A 10574-nucleotide genomic window follows, 5' to 3' on the forward strand; every position below is an offset into this window, starting at 1 on the left:
CTCTGCACGTGAGCACGTGCAGTGGCCTCCCAACTGTGACATATGAATATGCATTGTCAGGTGGGTCACTACTCGCTCACTACCAACGTGCCAAGATTCAGCGCAATTGCTCTAGTAGTTATGCCGAGTTATTGAAGTTGATACAAAACTGACACCTTTTCTTTTTGCACGAATCATTAACATGCATTAGCCGCTATTAAAGGTAGTGTGCCAGCTTTCCTGGACCGTATGGAGTTAATGGCCCAGATAAGGAGAACCGGATTTTTAGAACTTATCCATACCTTCAAAACTCATGGAAACGTCTTAAATTCTTCAAATTTTGAGTACCCCAGTGCGAAATTCGCCCCGTCGGGTTGTCGGTCGTACCCCAACCACATTTCACACCACTATGAACAATAAATGCACACACTGAAATCGCTATTACCGATATGCTCATCCAATCAAGTTTCGATAAACCCGTTCATCATCAGCTCCTGCGGTTTCGAACACGCCTGTTAGGTGGTGCGGTAGACCACGCCCAAAGCCAGGGCCCCGGTAACGTGAGGTAGCCGAGTCAGGGCAGCGTGCGCTGACCCAAGCCGGAGCCGCGCGTCCTCCCGGTGTCATGTGATAGCCCGGGGCTGCCCGCGGGGATGCGGTAGACCGCGCCCAAAGCTGCGGCCCCGGCTTGGGTCAGCGCACGCTGCCCCGACTCGGCTTCCTCACGTTACCGGGGCCCTGGCTTTGGGCGCGGCTTCTGCTCATACTTTGTGGTGCGGTGGTGGTGCGTCGGGCTGCGCGCTCTGACTTCGGCCAAGAAAAATGCGTCAGCTGATCATTGTCATTTCTGCCACTTGCGTGTGGTGAAATGGGGTCATAACTTATGAGACGGCTTTTTCATATCAATTATTTTACATAAAATCATATTTCAAACCATAAATAATGTTCGACAGCCAAATAAAAGAAACAATACCAATACGGGCTTACCGTTTAAGGCTCGACATTGTGTTGTCTACGATTAGACAGCTGATAACTCATTCCCGTACGTCGTATGGTCGTAACACTATAATGACCTTTGCTTATTGTCACAAGTGCGCTGCATTCGCGATTGTTGCCGACGCCTGTTTGCAGGTGAGCCCACTACAGTTGTTATACATATCTAAAAACCGATAAACTTTTAGGCGAAAAAGGCACTATTCCAGGCCCATTTTTGATTTTTTTGCGATATTAGGTACAAACAGAAGCTTCTTATCCTAGGAAAAATAAAATGGGAAATCTTTCAAAGGTGGCACACTACCTTTAACCCTCACCGGCCGAGGAGGGTTAATAATAGCCCTGTGGGGGGTCACCCCCATAGGTTTTTTTCACGATAGCTCCGAACACGCTGACGATAGAGAGCTGAAATGAAAGTTGGCATGCCCGCATACCTGCCGTATGATTCAAGCCGGATCTTTTGACACCAACCACATTTTCAGGTCAGGTCGGTCACTGACCTATGACGTCATAAGTGAACTTCTGCACGGTCCTCATATGCATGTTGCAACTTCGCAACGCCCTCAGTGCCATGAGAAGAACCTTCACAGGGAGATAAAACGTTAACCTTCGCCCCAGTGGGGGGGGGGGGGCATATGTTACCACCCTGTCGCGTTTTTTTTCGTATAAATAAAACACCGCGGCGCGTAGCGCCGCGCCGCTTGGGGTAGCTTTTGGTACATCAATTTTGGACAATGTGTGAAATTTTTGACCCCAGGTCATGTCAGGTCAGGTCACCAGGTCAAGTTAACTGACCAAGCCTAAAACAGTTTGTAATCATGTCCAGCCTGCAGTGTTTGTCAGAGGTTTTAAACTTGGTGGATTACATGATGTTATGGGTGCCTACAATTTGTATATCCTGGATTTTTTTATGTGCGTGACCTAAGGTCAGGTCAGTGGCGTGACCTTTCCATTATAAGTCAATGGAGAAAAACGAAAATGCCTCTAGATCCGTGTGCACGCATAGGAACAGTCCAAATATTTCAGAATCACAATGATCTAGACCACCCGTGACGACCAAGGGGTCTTTTTTGCTGATAGCCTCTTGGAAGGTCATCCGAGGTCATTTGAGGCTACAAACAGTTTTTTGCCAATAACTCTCGATTGGAAAGAGATAGAACGCTGCGGTTGGCCTCATTGTGTTTGTCTTGCCGAGACGCATCGACTGATATGCAACATGACCTTTTCCGGTCAGGTCATGACCTTTACCTGAGGTCAAATTTTGAAGTTGACCTTTCAAGGTCAAATTATAGTTCATACGACGCGTCTTGGCGAGAGGAACACGATTCTGGCATTAGAAATGACCTAGCTTTTTTTAGTCAAAAGTTATTGTCGAAAAACACCACTTAAAAACAGCTATTTTTGGAGTTTCTGCCCTCTGGAGGCTAAACCATTGACCTGAGGTTATTTTTGATGATGACCTAATCAAAAGAAGAGTTCAAAAGCTATCGATTGCTTTTCCCAGCGTTTTTCTAGCTATCATAGTTCCTGAGATAATGGCATGTTTTCTGAAAAATATAATGACAATTCGCAAATTTTGACCTTTGATGACCTCTGGTGACCCTAATATTGCTCTAAGATGAAAAATGATCGAAATATTTTCAAACGTACGCGTTAAGAGCTATCGGCCGCTTTTTACCGCGTCTTTTTAGCGCTCTTAGTTTTTGAGTTCGAGGTGGGTGGTAACATATGCCCCCCCCCCCCCACTAGGGCGAAGTTGGCTGAGACCGCCACTGGGGCGCGGGTTAAGGATGTAGTATCCTCCAGAGGTCTCACAACTTGAATATGTCAGATTTTTCCTAAATGTTAGGGGAAGTTGGGGCAATGCCGGAGTTGGGGCAAAGCCGAAATTCGAGATATTTCGAAAACCGTAAGACATGGATGCCACCTGTCAGTGATGCTCTGAAGCTTAGGTGACTACAATTATCGCATGTTTGTTACGAGTCGTCATTCGGAATACTTCGGCTGTTAGGGCGCCAGGAGCGTTTTCAAGGTACGCGTTCTTGTACTACATGCGCCTTTGAAGCTGCATTTCTTACTCATTATGCTACCGTTTGTCTGGCCAATTCGGTCAAGTAATCTTCAGCATGTCTTTGCATAAGTGTGCTGCCTATTTGAAATTTATACGGCACGTTGAAAAGTGATGGGCCTGCAAATGAAAGTATGGCTGGCTGGGGTAATGCCGAAAACGTGCAATTACGCACGTTAAAGCACGCTACGTGGACTTTACTGCTGTAGAATAGCAACGCGAATTTTTAGTCACACAAATTACACTTTCAACCGACACAACGGCCTGTTACCTATAAGGAATTATTTACCTGGCATTTTCTTATCATATCACACAATTATAACTTCCAGTGTGCACCAAGCGTCCTCAAGCTCTTAAAACGCGTGTCAGCTTTGATAAATTCTGGATAAAGTTTGAGATAAAGTGGCAAAACATCAATGTCGGCATTCCCCGTAGATCATTTCTACCATTTTCGGCTTTCCCCGCAGTCCGGGGCAACGCCGAAAAAGTCACTTCTTTGATATTTTTAGTTTGTGCGCTTAACGGTATGCGAATTCATCAAATGCGCCTGGTATGTTTGAAAGTCAAAAGACTGGCCTCTCGAATGACGCCAACAAGAATAGCTTATGTTGTCTACCTTGCGTGCTACGGGCGTCAGAAAAAAAGTATTCGGCGTTCCCCCAACTTCCCCTACGTGAGGTCAGGTCGGTCGCGTGACCTCACCATTATAAGTGAATGGGGAAAATGAAAACTGCTCTTTATATCATTACTTACTGGCGAAACGAATGACATGCAACATGACCTCTTTTGACTAGCTTCGTGACTTGGGGAGCGCTGACATGACCTTGACCCGTATTCAACACCTGAAGTTGACTCAACCGAACAAAAAGTATTGCCATTCGACGCGCCTGAACAAGGCGAACACGATGATAACAAAATCGCGGTTTTGCGACCGTTTTTTTTTTTTGCGAAGTTAATTATAAAAACTGAGCCTGCGCCTTGGGTCGCTTGACCTGACCTCAGAGGTCGCTGGCTGACCAGAGACCTCAAAATCGGACGCCAGTCGCTGCGTCTCGTAACGGTGCACACGCTCGTTTTTTTCGCGACGCTCTAGCTCAATCAGGGGCGAAACAGCGAAGGGCAGTCGTGCCAGCCAACTCTTCGACCGGCGCGTATGTTGAAACCAATAGGTCCGGCGAGGGTTAACACGCGCCCTGGTGGGAGGGGGGGGCTATTTTTGTCTTCCCCTCCAGCCTTTTCGATATAGATATCTCCAGAACCGCTGCGCCGATCGTCACCAAACTTTCCGTACCGTCCCGGGCATCAATTTTACACATTGTGATTTCATTTTTTTTCCAAATGATATGACAAGTTGTCAGATGACGTCAGAGTGATGTCATGTGTTGACGTTTTCGACCCAAAAAAAAAAGGTTTCGCGGCAAGAGCTGCCAGGCCTATGGCTTCGAAGATACAGAAAAATGTTAGAGCATAAGAAGTATAGAATTAACAGGACCTTTAAACTGCTATCTCAAAAATTTCAAATTTTCAATATTTGACCCCAAAACATTTTTCTTATAATAGCAAAAAAAAAACGTCTTTCCATTTTCAAAAAAAAAATGGAATATGTATGATACCGACTTCTACTCACATGCCACATTTTAGATCGATACCTCTTTTTCGACAAGTAACTAGATAGCAAAAAAAAAAAACTGTTCGAAATTGATGACGTCACATTTTTCAACCTCAATTCTTAGCAATTTTAGATCACGTAGCGCAAAAAAGACCACAACTAGGCTCACCTTGATAAGCTGCATCGAATCAATACTCACTTTAGGCAAAAATATCAACTTTGAAATTTGACCTTTTTGACATGACCTTGACCAAACCTCCACCATGAAGTGACCTAAACCGTTCCTGATGTTATTATAACCAGCACCATTGAGTTGGAAATAGAAAATTGGCCTAAAACATGCATCGCACAGCCCTAGTACAATGGGGTTCATGTGCTGATCCTTGGTGACCTGACCTGTGACTTGACCTGGTATTATCGGTGGCCTCTAATAGCCGCATTATGTACTAGGCAGCTGACGCCCTATCGCTGATTTTCGATAAAATGCGTTTTACTCGATGTTATAGCGCATTCCTGGAAGACCCGTGAACGGCAAACATTTTATCTTTGACCTGACCTGTGACGTCATCGGTGACCTCGAGGTCAATAATGACACTGAACTTCCCCCAACATATTTGACAGGGCTTTCGAACGCCGTTTGAAGTTTGCAGATCTGTCCACTAGTTTCTGAGATACGAGGGGGGCAAAAAATAGCCCCCCTGCACCAGGTCGTGTTATAAATAGACCCCACCAGGGCGCAGGTTAAACGGAAAAGATTTGGGCACATGAAAACATAAAAGGGCATAGTATTTGGGAGAACAGAAGGCTAGGCACGCCTGCTATATGCCATATTTTGCACTATTGTATGTATGAACATTGGTCAGTGTCACACTGTGCATTGAATTCGCATCACATTCGAATATCATGAAAATGGCTAAAAGTGAAAGGTAAGTAAACATGGCTTTGAAAGAAATTATGAGATCCCGAGCGTGATCTAATTAAAATAAGAGCACGTTCGTGCATCTTAGCCCTCGCCCTGGCAGGGGCGTTGATGCGACCCCCTACCCTACCCCATAGGGACTATCCCACCTTTACATTGGGTTTGGAGATAGCCAAGTTTGCGGCTAGGTCCAGAAACCACTATCTATCTTGGTTGCAACCTCCGCGGCCTCGTGGTGTTGAAGAAATTCGTTCCCTTCATTTGAAAATGAGCCCTGCGCAAGGCCCAATCTCTTAACCATTAACGGTAATCTGATGACGTCATTTGCCTTTTGAACGCCTGTTCAAGTGAAGTATCACTTGATTTACGAATAAGCCAATCAGAGACACTTTTGTTATTGTATGAGCCGAGTCATATTTGAGAGCAAATACCTATATTTGCTGCCAAATTTCCCCCACACTGACATGAAGTTCCTTCATTACGTCACAGATCCGCTCTAAATGACGTCACGATGAAATATAAAAGTCGCAATATCTCAAAAAGTATACGATGAAAACGCGTAAAAACTTGCAGAATTCGTCACAATATCATGAGTAACATTTCCGAATCCTAAACGGGACTTTTTGAAGGTGGGATAGTCCCTTAACCCGCGCCCTGGTGGGGTCTGTTTATAACGCGACCCGGTGGGGGGGGGGCTATTTTTTGCCCCCCTCGTATCTCCGAAACTACTGGACGGATCCGCAAAATTCAAACGGCGTTCGAAAGGCCTGTCAAATTTGTCGAAGGAAACCAAATTTCATTGACCTCAGGGTCACCGATGACGTCACAGGTCAGGTCAAAGATGAAATGTTTCACCGTTCACGGGCCTTCTAGGGAATGCGCTATAACACCGAGGAAAACGCATTTTGTCGAGAATCAGCGGTAGGCCGTCAGTTGCCTGGTAGATATGTTGCTATTAGAGGTCACTGGCAATACCAGGTCAGGTCACAGGTCAGGTCACCAAGGGTCACAGGTCAGGTCACATGAGCCCAACTTTACTAAGGTTGTGTGATACATGTTTTATGGCCAATTTTTCATTTCCAACTCAATGGTGTGGGTTATAAGACTATCAGGTACGGCTTAGGTCACTTTCTGGTGAAGTTCAGGTCAAGGTCAGGTCAAGGTCAGGCCAAAAAAGGTCAAATTTTAAAGTTGATAGTTTTGCATAAAATGGGTAATGATTCGATGCAGCTCGTCACGGGGAGTCTAATGGTGGTCTTTGTTTTGCGCTACGGGGTCTAGAATTGCTAAAAATTTAGTTTGAAAATTTGACGTCATCAGTTTTGAACAGTTTTTTCGCTATAACTTCGCCAAAAAAAGAGGTATCAATCTCAAATTTGGTGTGTGGATGGAAGGTGGTAAGGACTATCACATATATTCCGGTTTTTGCGAAAGTAAAAAATCTTTTTGGATTTTTCGATAATTATATCAGGGGTGGATAATTGTGCCGAGTTGGGGTAGCACGAGCCTTCCCAATTCCACGCCGGCTGCGCCGGCTTGGCTTTGGAGCCGCACCAGACGGCGGAGGTCAAGGTCACCGCCAGGGCGGCGGCGGATTTGCTGCGCCCGTGCAACCCCAACTCGGCATATTTCTCCACCCCTGAATTATATCCAAAATATCTATTTTTTTATTTTTGGGGGTCAAAATCCAAAAATTTCAAAAATCCGAGATAACAGTTTTGTAGCCCTGTCCAATCTACAGCTTTTATGTCTGTATCATTTTTCTGTATTTGCAAAGCTAGAGGTCTGACAGCTCTTCCCGCGAAACCCCTTTTTGGGTCGAAAACGGCAGAACATGACGTCACTCTGACGTCATTTCCGGCCAACCTATCATAGCCTTTGGAAAATTTTTTGGTCACAATGTGTAAAATTGATGTCCGGGAGGGTACTGAAAGTTTGATGACGATCGGCGCAGCGGTTCTGGAGATATATCGAAAAGTCTGGAGGGGGGGGCTAAAAATAGCCCCCCACCAGGTCGCGGGTTAAAGGTTTTTAAAAAAAATGGCGTAAAAACGGCAGCGCGCAGCGCTGCTAAATTTGGGCACAGCCTATCGGGCAACCTTTTTACACATGACCTGAAAATTTCAGGTCCAGTTGACCTTGGGTCAGGTCACCAGGTCAGAAAAACCGGTACAACGTCATAGTCAATTTTAATGCACCTGTCCATCTGGTACAGGGACCCGCAGTTGCTATACTGTACACATATATTACCAATTTAGAATTGCGCTATTATTTGCTAAGTGCTGGCCATTGGAGAAAGGAAATGTAGTGCAAAGTATGGAGGAATAACACATGTTTGCTCCTAGGACGTATGTTTTGTATAATTCCTCTTACCGCAACAGATATTCTTCCAAAACTACAATCGTGCTATTTTTCCGCGCCGGTTGCCTCCCCAGAGCCCGTCCTTGGTATCGCCTATAGTTTCCGTTCCCGCTACGTGAATGAAAGTCACGTGACTACTACAGGTTTGCGCTCAGTACTAACACACCTAGCCCGAGGGCCGGTCCGTAGCGGGGAGGGGTAGAACGCCAGAGCTCCAGCGCAGTGGGGGCATTCCACGTCAAATCAAACACCGAAATCCGTCATCCCCTTCGATTTTTCTGAAAATTTGTAGGCAGACTGGGCATCATTCAAAACTGAGTTGCGTATAATATTTTTGAAATTTGTTAACGTATCGCTGAGATATAGGCCATCGAATATAGTCAAAAATGCCACACATCAATTTTTTAAATGTCTATAACTCTGGTTCCTTTTCTGGTATCAAAATGATATTAACAGGGTCTTGTAGGCAATTGATAAGGCTTTGATTCTTAATTATAAAATTAAATTGAAGTGACCTTGAAATGCATTTGACCTTGAATTAAAACAGAAAAATTTAAATAGCAAAAAAACACGCCACCTTCGATTTGGGTAATTTTTACATATTATGTCCGTCACAATGTTCCTAACCATCTGTGAAAAAATTGGAGTGGGCCATCCATAACTTTCGCGGCAAACGCCGTTTACATGCATCAACATCACGCAACCGCGCGTGACCTTGAAAGACAGAGTCAAGACATGCTTGCTTGTGTATACTTTCTGAAATGAATGATTGCTGATTAGTGGTATCCCAAACTCTGCGAGAATGGAAATGCATACTCGTATTCATCGTAGTCAAGCATTCAAGTTCCATAGTAAAAGTGTCTCAGGCAAACAGTATTTTTCGGTGAATTTTGAGCCGTGTGGAAATGCATCATGAAGTAAATTCAACGAAAACATTATCACGCAACGATATCTTCACGTCTTTTTATCTTCACTATACGAAAGAACATACATTTTTGAGTATGTATGGGGAATTGCTAGTTAATCCAATAATACATATGGCAGTTAGAGGTCTGCTAAGAGTACCTAACATGTCGCCGGCTGAGGCAGGATCGGCCGACGCGGGAAACGCAGCAATCACAATTTTGTGTTTACACGTTCATATTTCAATTGTTTACCAACCGATTTTCAAAATTCTTTCACCATAAGATTGCCTGTACATTTCGTAGTCTTCTCGCAAAATTTGACGTGAATCGAACGTAATCAGCGGTAAGGAGCGTGATGTAAAGATGGAACCGTTCCGTTCCGTCCCGGCACAGTCTACAATTCAGGCGGCACGTAGCGGTCGGCGCCGGCTGCCGAGTCGCCGCGTCGCCGCGGCGACAGGATGTTCACTTTACACCGCTATTACTAGAACAGTTGTGAACCGATTTTCTTATTGCTTGCACGATGAGATGCGCAATTCAATTCTGGACAGGTAGCCATAATTTATTTTGCATTAACATTATGAGCTATTATATATTAACACATGGTTTCCCGTGTGTAAATGGTTTTAACGCACGACGTGGATGGGTTGGAGCACGAGTGTGTTAATGCACGAGTGAAACGAGTGCATTAACGCACAAGTGCTCCATTCCATCCACGAGTGCGTTAAAACCATTTATGCACGGAAACCATGTGTTAAACTAATTAATACATGCTTAACGGTGCGAATTTGAATTAAAATTAAACTTAGTCCATGACACTAAAAGGGCCTTTTATGGAATTCTTAGAATAAAGTCAATGACCCTTCCGAAAAACTTCAGTCGAGAAAGTCATCACTGCACGCGCGTGCACCAATTTAAATTGGTGCACGGCTACCTTCGAATTAACGCACGGTTAATCCCCAGTGAACGCACCGTAAAGTATGTATTAATGGCGAATAACAGGAGGGGTGGGGCGAAATTCGCTCTTCCCCCTCCACTGCGCGTGCTAACATACGTTTGCATATGTGCCATCTTCTTCAAAACTTATGAATGGCCCACTCTAATTTTTTCATAGGTTGTTAAGAATATGGTAGGCAGTAAAATATATGAAAATGAGCCAAATCGAAGGTGGCGTGTTTTTTGCTATTTCAATTTTTGTGCTTGAGAACAGAGTTAAGCAAATTTCAAGGTCATATATTAAGTACGTGCAATTCTTAACAAATGCTTAATAGATCACCTAAACAGTAAGGTTTATTACATTCAAATCAATTAAGTACAACCAAAGTTATGGTCGTTCAAAAATATAAAGATGCAACATTTTTGTAAAAATTTGATGCCATATATTTAGAAGACCTGTGGTCAGAATGTGCAAAAAAACATCAGTGTAATGTCCGGGGCGACACAGGAACTCACTCACAAATTTATAATGAAATCGCTGATGGTAAGGTGTAAAACAGCCGATTTTTGTTCGATTTGACGTGGAATGCCCCAGTGGAGGTGGTGGTGGCCCGTATCATAAAGAGGCAACCGTAAGCAGAACTACAATTGCCGCAGTATAAGATTATGATCAAGTTTTCTTTAGATGTATTGATTGACAAGAAATTGCAATGCTTATCCGATATAATAAAACGGTGTCCAAGGCCTTGGAAGAACTATAAAACATATTCAGCAACGTATAAATTTCTGATACAGGACATGACC

This window comes from Amphibalanus amphitrite, unplaced genomic scaffold, assembly GCF_019059575.1.
Source record: "Amphibalanus amphitrite isolate SeventyFive unplaced genomic scaffold, NRLGWU_Aamphi_draft 000382F_arrow, whole genome shotgun sequence".
Classification (NCBI taxonomy): domain Eukaryota; kingdom Metazoa; phylum Arthropoda; class Thecostraca; order Balanomorpha; family Balanidae; genus Amphibalanus; species Amphibalanus amphitrite.